This window comes from Heterodontus francisci, chromosome X (assembly GCF_036365525.1).
Source record: "Heterodontus francisci isolate sHetFra1 chromosome X, sHetFra1.hap1, whole genome shotgun sequence".
Lineage (NCBI taxonomy): Eukaryota > Metazoa > Chordata > Chondrichthyes > Heterodontiformes > Heterodontidae > Heterodontus > Heterodontus francisci.
This window is the reverse complement of record NC_090421.1, coordinates 13773595-13791599: the sequence shown is the minus strand read 5'-3', so window position 1 is coordinate 13791599 and position 18005 is coordinate 13773595.

The window sequence follows — 18005 nt, the reverse complement described above, 5'->3', positions numbered from 1 at the left end:
GACTCTCAGTTATAACATTCTCTCTGTTACACACCCTACCCTCAGTATAGACTCTCAGTTATAACACTCTCTCTGTCACACACCCCATCCTCAGTATAGACTCTAAGTTATAACACTCTCTCTGTCACACACACACCCTCAATATAGACTCTCAGTTTTAACACTCTCTCTGTCACACACTCCATCCTCAGTATAGACTCTCAGTTATAACACTCTCTCTGTCACACACCCCATCCTCAGTATAGACTCTCAGATATAACACTCTCTCTGTCACACACCCCATCCTCAGTATTCTTTCTTTTCTTTCTTTTGGGCCTCCTTATAAGTTATAACATTCTCTCTGTCACACACACACCCTCAATATAGACTCTCAGTTATAACACTCTCTCTGTCACACACTCCATCCTCAGTATAGACTTTCAGTTATAACACTCTCTCTCACACACCCCATCCTCAGTATAGACTCTCAGTTATAACACTCTCTCTGTCACACACCCCATCCCCAGTATAGACTTTCAGTTATAACACTCTCTCTCACACACCCCACCCTCAGTATAGACTCTCAGTTATAACACTCTCTCTGTCACACACTCCATCCCCAGTATAGACTCTCAGTTATAACACTCTCTCTGTCACACACCCCACCCTCAGTATAGACACTCAGTTATAACACTCTCTCTCACACACCCCATCCCCAGTATAGACTTTCAGTTATAACACTCTCTCTCACACACCCCACCCTCAGTATAGACACTCAGTTATAACACTCTCTCTCACACACCCCATCCCAAGTATAGACTTTCAGTTATAACACTCTCTCTCACACACCCCATCCCCAGTATAGACTTTCAGTTATAACACTCTCTCTGTTACACACCCCACCCTCAGTATAGACTCTCAGTTATAACACTCTCTCTGTCACACACCCCATCCTCAGTATAGACTCTCAGTTATAACACTCTCTCTCACACACCCCATCCCCAGTATAGACTTTCAGTTATAACACTCTCTCTCACACACCCCATCCCCAGTATAGACTTTCAGTTATAACACTCTCTCTGTCACACACCCCATCCCCAGTATAGACTTTCAGTTATAACACTCTCTCTCACACACCCCATCCCCAGTATAGACTTTCAGTTATAACACTCTCTCTCTCACACACCCCACCCTCAGTATAGACTCTCAGTTATAGCACTCTCTCTGTCACACACCCCATCCTCAGTATAGACTCTCAGTTATAACAATCTCTCTCACACACCCCATCCCCAGTATAGACTTTCAGTTATCACACTCTCTCTGTCACACACCCCATCCTCAGTATAGACTCTCAGTTATAACACTCTCTCTGTCACACACTCCATCCTCAGTATAGACTCTCAGTTATAACACTCTCTCTCTCTGTTACACACCCCACCCTCAGTATAGACTCTCAGTTATAACATTCTCTCTCTCTGTTACACACTCCACCCTCAGTACAGACTCTCAGTTATAACACTCTCTCTCTCTGTTACACACCCCACCCTCAGTACAGACTCTCAGTTATAACACTCTCTCTGTTACACACCCCACCCTCAGTATAGACTCTCAGTTATAACATTCTCTCTCTCTGTTACACACTCCACCCTCAGTATAGACTCTCAGTTATAACACTCTCTCTGTCACACACTCCACCCTCAGTACAGACTCTCAGTTATAACACTCTCTCTGTCACACACCCCACCCTCAGTATAGACACTCAGTTATAACACTCTCTCTCACACACCCCATCCCCAGTATAGACTTTCAGTTATAACACTCTCTCTCACACACCCCACCCTCAGTATAGACACTCAGTTATAACACTCTCTCTCACACACCCCATCCCAAGTATAGACTTTCAGTTATAACACTCTCTCTCACACACCCCATCCCCAGTATAGACTTTCAGTTATAACACTCTCTCTGTTACACACCCCACCCTCAGTATAGACTCTCAGTTATAACACTCTCTCTGTCACACACCCCATCCTCAGTATAGACTCTCAGTTATAACACTCTCTCTCACACACCCCATCCCCAGTATAGACTTTCAGTTATAACACTCTCTCTCACACACCCCATCCCCAGTATAGACTTTCAGTTATAACACTCTCTCTGTCACACACCCCATCCCCAGTATAGACTTTCAGTTATAACACTCTCTCTCACACACCCCATCCCCAGTATAGACTTTCAGTTATAACACTCTCTCTCTCACACACCCCACCCTCAGTATAGACTCTCAGTTATAGCACTCTCTCTGTCACACACCCCATCCTCAGTATAGACTCTCAGTTATAACAATCTCTCTCACACACCCCATCCCCAGTATAGACTTTCAGTTATCACACTCTCTCTGTCACACACCCCATCCTCAGTATAGACTCTCAGTTATAACACTCTCTCTGTCACACACTCCATCCTCAGTATAGACTCTCAGTTATAACACTCTCTCTCTCTGTTACACACCCCACCCTCAGTATAGACTCTCAGTTATAACATTCTCTCTCTCTGTTACACACTCCACCCTCAGTACAGACTCTCAGTTATAACACTCTCTCTCTCTGTTACACACCCCACCCTCAGTACAGACTCTCAGTTATAACACTCTCTCTGTTACACACCCCACCCTCAGTATAGACTCTCAGTTATAACATTCTCTCTCTCTGTTACACACTCCACCCTCAGTATAGACTCTCAGTTATAACACTCTCTCTGTCACACACTCCACCCTCAGTACAGACTCTCAGTTATAACACTCTCTCTGTTATACACACCACCCTCAGTATAGACTCTCAGTTATAACACTCTCTCTGTTACACACCCCACCCTCAGTATAGACTCTCAGTTATAACACACTCTCTCACTGTTACACACTCCACCCTCAGTATAGACTCTCAGTTATAACACTCTCTCTCTCTGTTACACACCCCACCCTCAGTACAGACTCTCAGTTATAACACTCTCTCTGTTACACACCCCACCCTCAGTATAGACTGTCAATTATAACATTCTCTCTCTCTGTTACACACCCCACCCTCAGTATAGACTCTCAGTTAGAACACTCTCTCTCTCTGTTACACACCCCACCCTCAGTACAGATTCTCAGTTATAACACTCTCTCTGTTACACACCCCACCCTCAGTATAGACTCTCAGTTATAACACTCTCTCTCTCTGTCACACACCCCAACCTCAGTATAGACTCTCAGTTATAACACTCTCTCTCACACACCCCACCCTCAGTATAGACTCTCAGTTATAACACTCCCTCTGTCACACACCCCACCCTCAGTATAGACTCTCAGTTATAACACTCTCTCTGTCACACACTCCATCCTCAGTATAGACTCTCAGTTATAACACTCTCTCTGTCACACACCCCACCCTCAATATAGACTCTCAGTTATAACACTCTCTCTCTCACACACCCCACCCTCAATATAGACTCTCAGTTAGAACACTCTCTCTCTCACACACCCCACCCTCAGTATAGACTCTCAGTTTGAACACTCTCTCTCACACACTCGACCCTCAGTATAGACTCTCAGTTATAACACTCTCTCTCTCACACACCCCACCCTCAGTATAGACTCTCAGTTATAACACTCTCTCTGTTACACACCCGACCCTCAGGATGGACTCTCAGTTATAACACTCTCTCTCTCACACACCCCACCCTCAGTATAGACTCTCAGTTTTAACACTCTCTCTCACACACTCCACCCTCAGTATAGACTCTCAGTTATAACACTCTCTCTGTCACACACCCCACCCTCAAAATAGACTCTCAGTTATAACACTCTCTCTCTCACACACCCCACCCTCAATATAGACTCTCAGTTAGAACACTCTCTCTCTCACACACCCCACCCTCAGTATAGACTCTCAGTTTGAACACTCTCTCTGTCACACACCCCACCCTCAGTATAGACTCTCAGTTATAACACTCTCTCTCACACACCCCATCCCCAGTATAGACTTTCAGTTATAACACTCTCTCTCACACACCCCATCCCCAGTATAGACTTTCAGTTATAACACTCTCTCTGTCACACACCCCATCCCCAGTATAGACTTTCAGTTATAACACTCTCTCTCACACACCCCATCCCCAGTATAGACTTTCAGTTATAACACTCTCTCTCTCACACACCCCACCCTCAGTATAGACTCTCAGTTATAGCACTCTCTCTGTCACACACCCCATCCTCAGTATAGACTCTCAGTTATAACAATCTCTCTCACACACCCCATCCCCAGTATAGACTTTCAGTTATCACACTCTCTCTGTCACACACCCCATCCTCAGTATAGACTCTCAGTTATAACACTCTCTCTGTCACACACTCCATCCTCAGTATAGACTCTCAGTTATAACACTCTCTCTCTCTGTTACACACCCCACCCTCAGTATAGACTCTCAGTTATAACATTCTCTCTCTCTGTTACACACTCCACCCTCAGTACAGACTCTCAGTTATAACACTCTCTCTCTCTGTTACACACCCCACCCTCAGTACAGACTCTCAGTTATAACACTCTCTCTGTTACACACCCCACCCTCAGTATAGACTCTCAGTTATAACATTCTCTCTCTCTGTTACACACTCCACCCTCAGTATCGACTCTCAGTTATAACACTCTCTCTGTCACACACTCCACCCTCAGTACAGACTCTCAGTTATAACACTCTCTCTGTTATACACACCACCCTCAGTATAGACTCTCAGTTATAACACTCTCTCGCTCTGTTACACACCCCACCCTCAGTACAGACTCTCAGTTATAACACTCTCTCTGTTACACACCCCACCCTCAGTATAGACTCTCAGTTATAACATTCTCTCTCTCTGTTACACACTCCACCCTCAGTATAGACTCTCAGTTATAACACACTCTCTCACTGTTACACACTCCACCCTCAGTATAGACTCTCAGTTATAACACTCTCTCTCTCTGTTACACACCCCACCCTCAGTACAGACTCTCAGTTATAACACTCTCTCTGTTACACACCCCACCCTCAGTATAGACTGTCAATTATAACATTCTCTCTCTCTGTTACACACCCCACCCTCAGTATAGACTCTCAGTTAGAACACTCTCTCTCTCTGTTACACACCCCACCCTCAGTACAGACTCTCAGTTATAACACTCTCTCTGTTACACACCCCACCCTCAGTATAGACTCTCAGTTATAACACTCTCTCTGTCACACACCCCACCCTCAGTATAGACTCTCAGTTCTAACACTCTCTCTCACACACCCCATCCCCAGTATAGACTTTCAGTTATAACACTCTCTCTCACACACCCCATCCCCAGTATAGACTTTCAGTTATAACACTCTCTCTGTCACACACCCCATCCCCAGTATAGACTTTCAGTTATAACACTCTCTCTCACACACCCCATCCCCAGTATAGACTTTCAGTTATAACACTCTCTCTCTCACACACCCCACCCTCAGTATAGACTCTCAGTTATAGCACTCTCTCTGTCACACACCCCATCCTCAGTATAGACTCTCAGTTATAACAATCTCTCTCACACACCCCATCCCCAGTATAGACTTTCAGTTATAACACTCTCTCTGTCACACACCCCATCCCCAGTATAGACTTTCAGTTATAACACTCTCTCTCACACACCCCATCCCCAGTATAGACTTTCAGTTATAACACTCTCTCTCTCACACACCCCACCCTCAGTATAGACTTTCAGTTATCACACTCTCTCTGTCACACACCCCATCCTCAGTATAGACTCTCAGTTATAACACTCTCTCTGTCACACACTCCATCCTCAGTATAGACTCTCAGTTATAACATTCTCTCTCTCTGTTACACACTCCACCCTCAGTACAGACTCTCAGTTATAACACTCTCTCTCTCTGTTACACACCCCATCCTCAGTATAGACTCTCAGTTATAACACTCTCTCTCTCTGTCACACACCCCAACCTCAGTATAGACTCTCAGTTATAACACTCTCTCTCACACACCCCACCCTCAGTATAGACTCTCAGTTATAACACTCCCTCTGTCACACACCCCACCCTCAGTATAGACTCTCAGTTATAACACTCTCTCTGTCACACACTCCATCCTCAGTATAGACTCTCAGTTATAACACTCTCTCTGTCACACACCCCACCCTCAATATAGACTCTCAGTTATAACACTCTCTCTCTCACACACCCCACCCTCAATATAGACTCTCAGTTAGAACACTCTCTCTCTCACACACCCCACCCTCAGTATAGACTCTCAGTTTGAACACTCACTCTGTCACACACCCCACCCTCAGTATAGACTCTCAGTTTTAACACTCTCTCTCACACACTCGACCCTCAGTATAGACTCTCAGTTATAACACTCTCTCTCTCACACACCCCACCCTCAGTATAGACTCTCAGTTATAACACTCTCTCTGTTACACACCCGACCCTCAGGATGGACTCTCAGTTATAACACTCTCTCTGTCACACACCCCACCCTCAGTATAGACTCTCAGTTTTAACACTCTCTCTCACACACTCCACCCTCAGTATAGACTCTCAGTTATAACACTCTCTCTGTCACACACCCCACCCTCAATATAGACTCTCAGTTATAACACTCTCTCTCTCACACACCCCACCCTCAATATAGACTCTCAGTTAGAACACTCTCTCTCTCACACACCCCACCCTCAGTATGGACTCTCAGTTTGAACACTCTCTCTGTCACACACCCCACCCTCAGTATAGACTCTCAGTTCTAACACTCTCTCTCACACACCCCATCCCCAGTATAGACTTTCAGTTATAACACTCTCTCTCACACACCCCATCCCCAGTATAGACTTTCAGTTATAACACTCTCTCTGTCACACACCCCATCCCCAGTATAGACTTTCAGTTATAACACTCTCTCTCACACACCCCATCCCCAGTATAGACTTTCAGTTATAACACTCTCTCTCTCACACACCCCACCCTCAGTATAGACTCTCAGTTATAGCACTCTCTCTGTCACACACCCCATCCTCAGTATAGACTCTCAGTTATAACAATCTCTCTCACACACCCCATCCCCAGTATAGACTTTCAGTTATAACACTCTCTCTCACACACCCCATCCCCAGTATAGACTTTCAGTTATAACACTCTCTCTGTCACACACCCCATCCCCAGTATAGACTTTCAGTTATAACACTCTCTCTCACACACCCCATCCCCAGTATAGACTTTCAGTTATAACACTCTCTCTCTCTGTTACACACCCCACCCTCAGTATAGACTTTCAGTTATAACATTCTCTCTCTCTGTTACACACTCCACCCTCAGTACAGACTCTCAGTTATAACACTCTCTCTCTCTGTTACACACCCCACCCTCAGTACAGACTCTCAGTTATAACACTCTCTCTGTTACACACCCCACCCTCAGTATAGACTCTCAGTTATAACATTCTCTCTCTCTGTTACACACTCCACCCTCAGTATAGACTCTCAGTTATAACACTCTCTCTGTCACACACTCCACCCTCAGTACAGACTCTCAGTTATAACACTCTCTCTGTTATACACACCACCCTCTGTATAGACTCTCAGTTATAACACTCTCTCGCTCTGTTACACACCCCACCCTCAGTACAGACTCTCAGTTATAACACTCTCTCTGTTACACACCCCACCCTCAGTATAGACTCTCAGTTATAACATTCTCTCTCTCTGTTACACACTCCACCCTCAGTATAGACTCTCAGTTATAACACACTCTCTCACTGTTACACACTCCACCCTCAGTATAGACTCTCAGTTATAACACTCTCTCTCTCTGTTACACACCCCACCCTCAGTACAGACTCTCAGTTATAACACTCTCTCTGTTACACACCCCACCCTCAGTATAGACTCTCAGTTATAACATTCTCTCTCTCTGTTACACACCCCACCCTCAGTATAGACTCTCAGTTCGAACACTCTCTCTCTCTGTTACACACCCCACCCTCAGTACAGACTCTCAGTTATAACACTCTCTCTGTTACACACCCCACCCTCAGTATAGACTCTCAGTTATAACACTCTCTCTCTCTGTCACACACCCCAACCTCAGTATAGACTCTCAGTTATAACACTCTCTCTCACACACCCCACCCTCAGTATAGACTCTCAGTTATAACACTCCCTCTGTCACACACCCCACCCTCAGTATAGACTCTCAGTTATAACACTCTCTCTGTCACACACTCCATCCTCAGTATAGACTCTCAGTTATAACACTCTCTCTGTCACACACCCCACCCTCAATATAGACTCTCAGTTATAACACTCTCTCTCTCACACACCCCACCCTCAATATAGACTCTCAGTTCGAACACTCTCTCTCTCACACACCCCACCCTCAGTATAGACTCTCAGTTTGAACACTCACTCTGTCACACACCCCACCCTCAGTATAGACTCTCAGTTTTAACACTCTCTCTCACACACTCGACCCTCAGTATAGATTCTCAGTTATAACACTCTCTCTCTCACACACCCCACCCTCAGTATAGACTCTCAGTTATAACACTCTCTCTGTTACACACCCGACCCTCAGGATGGACTCTCAGTTATAACACTCTCTCTGTCACACACCCCACCCTCAGTATAGACTCTCAGTTTTAACACTCTCTCTCACACACTCCACCCTCAGTATAGACTCTCAGTTATAACACTCTCTCTGTCACACACCCCACCCTCAATATAGACTCTCAGTTCTAACACTCTCTCTCTCACACACCCCACCCTCAATATAGACTCTCAGTTAGAACACTCTCTCTCTCACACACCCCACCCTCAGTATAGACTCTCAGTTTGAACACTCTCTCTGTCACACACCCCACCCTCAGTATAGACACTCAGTTATAACACTCTCTCTCTCACACACTCGACCCTCAGTATAGACTCTCAGTTATAACACTCTCTCTCTCACACACCCCACCCTCAGTATAGACTCTCAGTTATAACACTCTCTCTGTTACACACCCGACCCTCAGGATGGACTCTCAGTTATAACACTCTCTCTGTCACACACCCCACCCTCAGTATAGACTCTCAGTTTTAACACTCTCTCTCACACACTCCACCCTCAGTATAGACTCTCAGTTAGAACACTCTCTCTGTCACACACCCCACCCTCAGTATAGACTCTCAGTTTTAACACTCTCTCTCACACACTCCACCCTCAGTATAGACTCTCAGTTATAACACTCTCTCTGTTACACACCCCACCCTCAGTATAGACTCTCAGTTATAACACTCTCTCTGTCACACACTCCACCCTCAGTATAGACTCTCAGTTATAACACTCTCTCTGTTACACACCCTACCCTGAGGATGGACTCTCAGTTGTAACACTCTCTCTGTCACACACTCCACCCTCAGTATAGACTCTCAGTTATAACACTCTCTGTGTCACACACCCCATCCTCAGTATAGACTCTAAGTTATAACATTCTCTCTGTTACACACCCTACCCTCAGGATGGACTCTCAGTTATAGCACTCTCTCTCTCACACACCCCACCCTCAGTATAGACTATCAGTTATAACACTCTCCCTGTCACACACACACCCTCAATATAGACTCTCAGTTATAACACTCTCTCTGTCACACACCCCATCCTCAGTATAGACTCTCAGTTATAACACACTCTCAGTCACACACTCCATCCTCAGTACAGACTCTCAGTTATAACACTCTCTCTGTCACACACTCCATCCTCAGTATAGACTCTCAGTTATAACACACTCTCAGTCACACACTCCATCCTCAGTATAGACTCTCAGTTATAACACTCTCTCTCTCACACACCCCATCCTCAGTATAGACTCTCAGTTATAACACTCTCTCTGTCACACACCCCATCCTCAGTATAGACTCTCAGTTATAACACTCTCTCTGTCACACACTCCATCCTCAGTATAGACTCTCAGTTATAACACTCTCTCTGTCACACACCCCACCCTCAATATAGACTCACAGTTATAACACTCTCTCTGTTACACACCCCACCCTCAGTATAGACTCTCAGTTATAACATTCTCTCTGTTACACACCCTACCCTCAGGATGGACTCTCAGTTATAACACTCTCTCTGTCACACACCCCATCCTCAATATAGACTCTCAGTTAGAACACTCTCTCTCTGTTACACACCCCACCCTCAGTATAGACTCTCAGTTATAACACTCTCTCTGTTACACACCCCATCCTCAGTATAGACTCTCAGTTATAACACTCTCTCTGTTACACACCCTACCCTCAGTATAGACTCTCAGTTATAACACTCTCTCTGTCACACACCCCATCCTCAGTATAGACTCTAAGTTATAACACTCTCTCTGTCACACACACACCCTCAATATAGACTCTCAGTTTTAACACTCTCTCTGTCACACACTCCATCCTCAGTATAGACTCTCAGTTATAACACTCTCTCTGTTATACACACCACCCTCTGTATAGACTCTCAGTTATAACACTCTCTCGCTCTGTTACACACCCCACCCTCAGTACAGACTCTCAGTTATAACACTCTCTCTGTTACACACCCCACCCTCAGTATAGACTCTCAGTTATAACATTCTCTCTCTCTGTTACACACTCCACCCTCAGTATAGACTCTCAGTTATAACACACTCTCTCACTGTTACACACTCCACCCTCAGTATAGACTCTCAGTTATAACACTCTCTCTCTCTGTTACACACCCCACCCTCAGTACAGACTCTCAGTTATAACACTCTCTCTGTTACACACCCCACCCTCAGTATAGACTCTCAGTTATAACATTCTCTCTCTCTGTTACACACCCCACCCTCAGTATAGACTCTCAGTTAGAACACTCTCTCTCTCTGTTACACACCCCACCCTCAGTACAGACTCTCAGTTATAACACTCTCTCTGTTACACACCCCACCCTCAGTATAGACTCTCAGTTATAACACTCTCTCTCTCTGTCACACACCCCAACCTCAGTATAGACTCTCAGTTATAACACTCTCTCTCACACACCCCACCCTCAGTATAGACTCTCAGTTATAACACTCCCTCTGTCACACACCCCACCCTCAGTATAGACTCTCAGTTATAACACTCTCTCTGTCACACACTCCATCCTCAGTATAGACTCTCAGTTATAACACTCTCTCTGTCACACACCCCACCCTCAATATAGACTCTCAGTTATAACACTCTCTCTCTCACACACCCCACCCTCAATATAGACTCTCAGTTAGAACACTCTCTCTCTCACACACCCCACCCTCAGTATAGACTCTCAGTTTGAACACTCACTCTGTCACACACCCCACCCTCAGTATAGACTCTCAGTTTTAACACTCTCTCTCACACACTCGACCCTCAGTATAGACTCTCAGTTATAACACTCTCTCTCTCACACACCCCACCCTCAGTATAGACTCTCAGTTATAACACTCTCTCTGTTACACACCCGACCCTCAGGATGGACTCTCAGTTATAACACTCTCTCTGTCACACACCCCACCCTCAGTATAGACTCTCAGTTTTAACACTCTCTCTCACACACTCCACCCTCAGTATAGACTCTCAGTTATAACACTCTCTCTGTCACACACCCCACCCTCAATATAGACTCTCAGTTCTAACACTCTCTCTCTCACACACCCCACCCTCAATATAGACTCTCAGTTAGAACACTCTCTCTCTCACACACCCCACCCTCAGTATAGACTCTCAGTTTGAACACTCTCTCTGTCACACACCCCACCCTCAGTATAGACACTCAGTTATAACACTCTCTCTCTCACACACTCGACCCTCAGTATAGACTCTCAGTTATAACACTCTCTCTCTCACACACCCCACCCTCAGTATAGACTCTCAGTTATAACACTCTCTCTGTTACACACCCGACCCTCAGGATGGACTCTCAGTTATAACACTCTCTCTGTCACACACCCCACCCTCAGTATAGACTCTCAGTTTTAACACTCTCTCTCACACACTCCACCCTCAGTATAGACTCTCAGTTATAACACTCTCTCTGTCACACACCCCACCCTCAGTATAGACTCTCAGTTTTAACCCTCTCTCTCACACACTCCACCCTCAGTATAGACTCTCAGTTATAACACTCTCTCTGTTACACACCCCACCCTCAGTATAGACTCTCAGTTATAACACTCTCTCTGTCACACACTCCACCCTCAGTATAGACTCTCAGTTATAACACTCTCTCTGTTACACACCCTACCCTGAGGATGGACTCTCAGTTGTAACACTCTCTCTGTCACACACTCCACCCTCAGTATAGACTCTCAGTTATAACACTCTCTGTGTCACACACCCCATCCTCAGTATAGACTCTAAGTTATAACATTCTCTCTGTTACACACCCTACCCTCAGGATGGACTCTCAGTTATAGCACTCTCTCTCTCACACACCCCACCCTCAGTATAGACTATCAGTTATAACACTCTCCCTGTCACACACACACCCTCAATATAGACTCTCAGTTATAACACTCTCTCTGTCACACACCCCATCCTCAGTATAGACTCTCAGTTATAACACACTCTCAGTCACACACTCCATCCTCAGTACAGACTCTCAGTTATAACACTCTCTCTGTCACACACTCCATCCTCAGTATAGACTCTCAGTTATAACACACTCTCAGTCACACACTCCATCCTCAGTATAGACTCTCAGTTATAACACTCTCTCTCTCACACACCCCATCCTCAGTATAGACTCTCAGTTATAACACTCTCTCTGTCACACACCCCATCCTCAGTATAGACTCTCAGTTATAACACTCTCTCTGTCACACACTCCATCCTCAGTATAGACTCTCAGTTATAACACTCTCTCTGTCACACACCCCACCCTCAATATAGACTCACAGTTATAACACTCTCTCTGTTACACACCCCACCCTCAGTATAGACTCTCAGTTATAACATTCTCTCTGTTACACACCCTACCCTCAGGATGGACTCTCAGTTATAACACTCTCTCTGTCACACACCCCATCCTCAATATAGACTCTCAGTTATAACACTCTCTCTGTCACACACACACCCTCAATATAGACTCTCGGTTAGAACACTCTCTCTCTGTTACACACCCCACCCTCAGTATCGACTCTCAGTTATAACACTCTCTCTGTTACACACCCCATCCTCAGTATAGACTCTCAGTTATAACACTCTCTCTGTTACACACCCTACCCTCAGTATAGACTCTCAGTTATAACACTCTCTCTGTCACACACCCCATCCTCAGTATAGACTCTAAGTTATAACACTCTCTCTGTCACACACACACCCTCAATATAGACTCTCAGTTTTAACACTCTCTCTGTCACACACTCCATCCTCAGTATAGACTCTCAGTTATAACACTCTCTCTGTTATACACACCACCCTCTGTATAGACTCTCAGTTATAACACTCTCTCGCTCTGTTACACACCCCACCCTCAGTACAGACTCTCAGTTATAACACTCTCTCTGTTACACACCCCACCCTCAGTATAGACTCTCAGTTATAACATTCTCTCTCTCTGTTACACACTCCACCCTCAGTATAGACTCTCAGTTATAACACACTCTCTCACTGTTACACACTCCACCCTCAGTATAGACTCTCAGTTATAACACTCTCTCTCTCTGTTACACACCCCACCCTCAGTACAGACTCTCAGTTATAACACTCTCTCTGTTACACACCCCACCCTCAGTATAGACTCTCAGTTATAACATTCTCTCTCTCTGTTACACACCCCACCCTCAGTATAGACTCTCAGTTAGAACACTCTCTCTCTCTGTTACACACCCCACCCTCAGTACAGACTCTCAGTTATAACACTCTCTCTGTTACACACCCCACCCTCAGTATAGACTCTCAGTAATAACACTCTCTCTCTCTGTCACACACCCCAACCTCAGTATAGACTCTCAGTTATAACACTCTCTCTCACACACCCCACCCTCAGTATAGACTCTCAGTTATAACACTCTCTCTGTCACACACCCCACCCTCAGTATAGACTCTCAGTTATAACACTCTCTCTGTCACACACTCCATCCTCAGTATAGACTCTCAGTTATAACACTCTCTCTGTCACACACCCCACCCTCAATATAGACTCTCAGTTATAACACTCTCTCTCTCACACACCCCACCCTCAATATAGACTCTCAGTTAGAACACTCTCTCTCTCACACACCCCACCCTCAGTATAGACTCTCAGTTTGAACACTCACTCTGTCACACACCCCACCCTCAGTATAGACTCTCAGTTTTAACACTCTCTCTCACACACTCGACCCTCAGTACAGACTCTCAGTTATAACACTCTCTCTCTCACACACACCACCCTCAGTATAGACTCTTAGTTATAACACTCTCTCTGTTACACACCCGACCCTCAGGATGGACTCTCAGTTATAACACTCTCTCTGTCACACACCCCACCCTCAGTATAGACTCTCAGTTTTAACACTCTCTCTCACACACTCCACCCTCAGTATAGACTCTCAGTTATAACACTCTCTCTGTCACACACCCCACCCTCAATATGGACTCTCAGTTATAACACTCTCTCTCTCACACACCCCACCCTCAATATAGACTCTCAGTTAGAACACTCTCTCTCTCACACACCCCACCCTCAGTATAGACTCTCAGTTTGAACACTCTCTCTGTCACACACCCCACCCTCAGTATAGACACTCAGTTATAACACTCTCTCTCTCACACACTCGACCCTCAGTATAGACTCTCAGTTATAACACTCTCTCTCTCACACACCCCACCCTCAGTATAGACTCTCAGTTATAACACTCTCTCTGTCACACACCCCACCCTCAGTATAGACTCTCAGTTTTAACACTCTCTCTCACACACTCCACCCTCAGTATAGACTCTCAGTTAGAACACTCTCTCTGTCACACACCCCACCCTCAGTATAGACTCTCAGTTTTAACACTCTCTCTCACACACTCCACCCTCAGTATAGACTCTCAGTTATAACACTCTCTCTGTTACACACCCCACCCTCAGTATAGACTCTCAGTTATAACACTCTCTCTGTCACACACTCCACCCTCAGTATAGACTCTCAGTTATAACACTCTCTCTGTTACACACCCTACCCTGAGGATGGACTCTCAGTTGTAACACTCTCTCTGTCACACACTCCACCCTCAGTATAGACTCTCAGTTATAACACTCTCTGTGTCACACACCCCATCCTCAGTATAGACTCTAAGTTATAACATTCTCTCTGTTACACACCCTACCCTCAGGATGGACTCTCAGTTATAGCACTCTCTCTCTCACACACCCCACCCTCAGTATAGACTATCAGTTATAACACTCTCCCTGTCACACACACACCCTCAATATAGACTCTCAGTTATAACACTCTCTCTGTCACACACCCCATCCTCAGTATAGACTCTCAGTTATAACACACTCTCAGTCACACACTCCATCCTCAGTACAGACTCTCAGTTATAACACTCTCTCTGTCACACACTCCATCCTCAGTATAGACTCTCAGTTATAACACACTCTCAGTCACACACTCCATCCTCAGTATAGACTCTCAGTTATAACACTCTCTCTCTCACACACCCCATCCTCAGTATAGACTCTCAGTTATAACACTCTCTCTGTCACACACCCCATCCTCAGTATAGACTCTCAGTTATAACACTCTCTCTGTCACACACTCCATCCTCAGTATAGACTCTCAGTTATAACACTCTCTCTGTCACACACCCCACCCTCAATATAGACTCACAGTTATAACACTCTCTCTGTTACACACCCCACCCTCAGTATAGACTCTCAGTTATAACATTCTCTCTGTTACACACCCTACCCTCAGGATGGACTCTCAGTTATAACACTCTCTCTGTCACACACCCCATCCTCAATATAGACTCTCAGTTATAACACTCTCTCTGTCACACACACACCCTCAATATAGACTCTCAGTTATAACACTCTCTCTCTGTTACACACCCCACCCTCAGTATAGACTCTCAGTTATAACACTCTCTCTGTTACACACCCCATCCTCAGTATAGACTCTCAGTTATAACACTCTCTCTGTTACACACCCTACCCTCAGTATAGACTCTCAGTTATAACACTCTCTCTGTCACACACCCCATCCTCAGTATAGACTCTAAGTTATAACACTCTCTCTGTCACACACACACCCTCAATATTCTTTTGGGCCTCCTTATCTCGAGAGACAATGGATACGCGCCTGGAGGTGGTCAGTGGTTTGTGAAGCAGCGCCTGGAGTGGCTATAAAGGCCAATTCTGGAGTGACAGGCTCTTCCACAGGTGCTGCAGAGAAATTTGTTTGTTGGGGCTGTTGCACAGTTGGCTCTCCCCTTGCGCCTCTGTCTTTTTTCCTGCCAACTACTAAGTCTCTTCGACTCGCCACAATTTAGCCCTGTCTTTATGGCTGCCCGCCAGCTCTGGCGAATGCTGGCAACTGACTCCCACGACTTGTGATCAATGTCACACGATTTCATGTCGCGTTTGCAGACGTCTTTATAACGGAGACATGGACGGCCGGTGGGTCTGATACCAGTGGCGAGCTCGCTGTACAATGTGTCTTTGGGGATCCTGCCATCTTCCATGCGGCTCACATGGCCAAGCCATCTCAAGCGCCGCTGACTCAGTAGTGTGTATAAGCTGGGGATGTTGGCCGCTTCAAGGACTTCTGTGTTGGAGATATAGTCCTGCCACCTGATGCCAAGTATTCTCCGAAGGCAGCGAAGATGGAATGAATTGAGACGTCGCTCTTGGCTGGCATACGTTGTCCAGGCCTCGCTGCCGTAGAGCAAGGTACTGAGGACACAGGCCTGATACACTCGGACTTTTGTGTTCCGTGTCAGTGCGCCATTTTCCCACACTCTCTTGGCCAGTCTGAACATAGCAGTGGAAGCCTTACCCATGCGCTTGTTGATTTCTGCATCTAGAGACAGGTTACTGGTGATAGTTGAGCCTAGGTAGGTGAACTCTTGAACCACTTCCAGAGCGTGGTCGCCAATATTGATGGATGGAGCATTTCTGACATCCTGCCCCATGATGTTCGTTTTCTTGAGGCTGATGGTTAGGCCAAATTCATTGCAGGCAGACGCAAACCTGTCGATGAGACTCTGCAGGCATTCTTCAGTGTGAGATGTTAAAGCAGCATCGTCAGCAAAGAGGAGTTCTCTGATGAGGACTTTCCGTACTTTGGACTTCGCTCTTAGACGGGCAAGGTTGAACAACCTGCCCCCTGATCTTGTGTGGAGGAAAATTCCTTCTTCAGAGGATTTGAACGCATGTGAAAGCAGCAGGGAGAAGAAAATCCCAAAAAGTGTGGGTGCGAGAACACAGCCCTGTTTCACACCACTCAGGATAGGAAAGGGCTCTGATGAGGAGCCACCATGTTGAATTGTGCCTTTCATATTGTCATGGAATGAGGTGATGATACTTAGTAGCTTTGGTGGACATCCGATCTTTTCTAGTAGTCTGAAGAGACCACGTCTGCTGACGAGGTCAAAGGCTTTGGTGAGATCAATGAAAGCAATGTAGAGGGGCATCTGTTGTTCACGGCATTTCTCCTGTATCTGACGAAGGGAGAACAGCATGTCAATAGTCGATCTCTCTGCACGAAAGCCACACTGTGCCTCAGGGTAGACGCGCTCGGCCAGCTTCTGGAGCCTGTTCAGAGCGACTCGAGCAAAGACTTTCCCCACTATGCTGAGCAGGGAGATTCCACGGTAGTTGTTGCAGTCACCGCGGTCACCTTTGTTTTTATAGAGGGTGATGATGTTGGCATCGCGCATGTCCTGGGGTACTGCTCCCTCGTCCCAGCACAGGCATAGCAGTTCATGTAGTGCTGAGAGTATAGCAGGCTTGGCACTCTTGATTATTTCAGGGGTAATG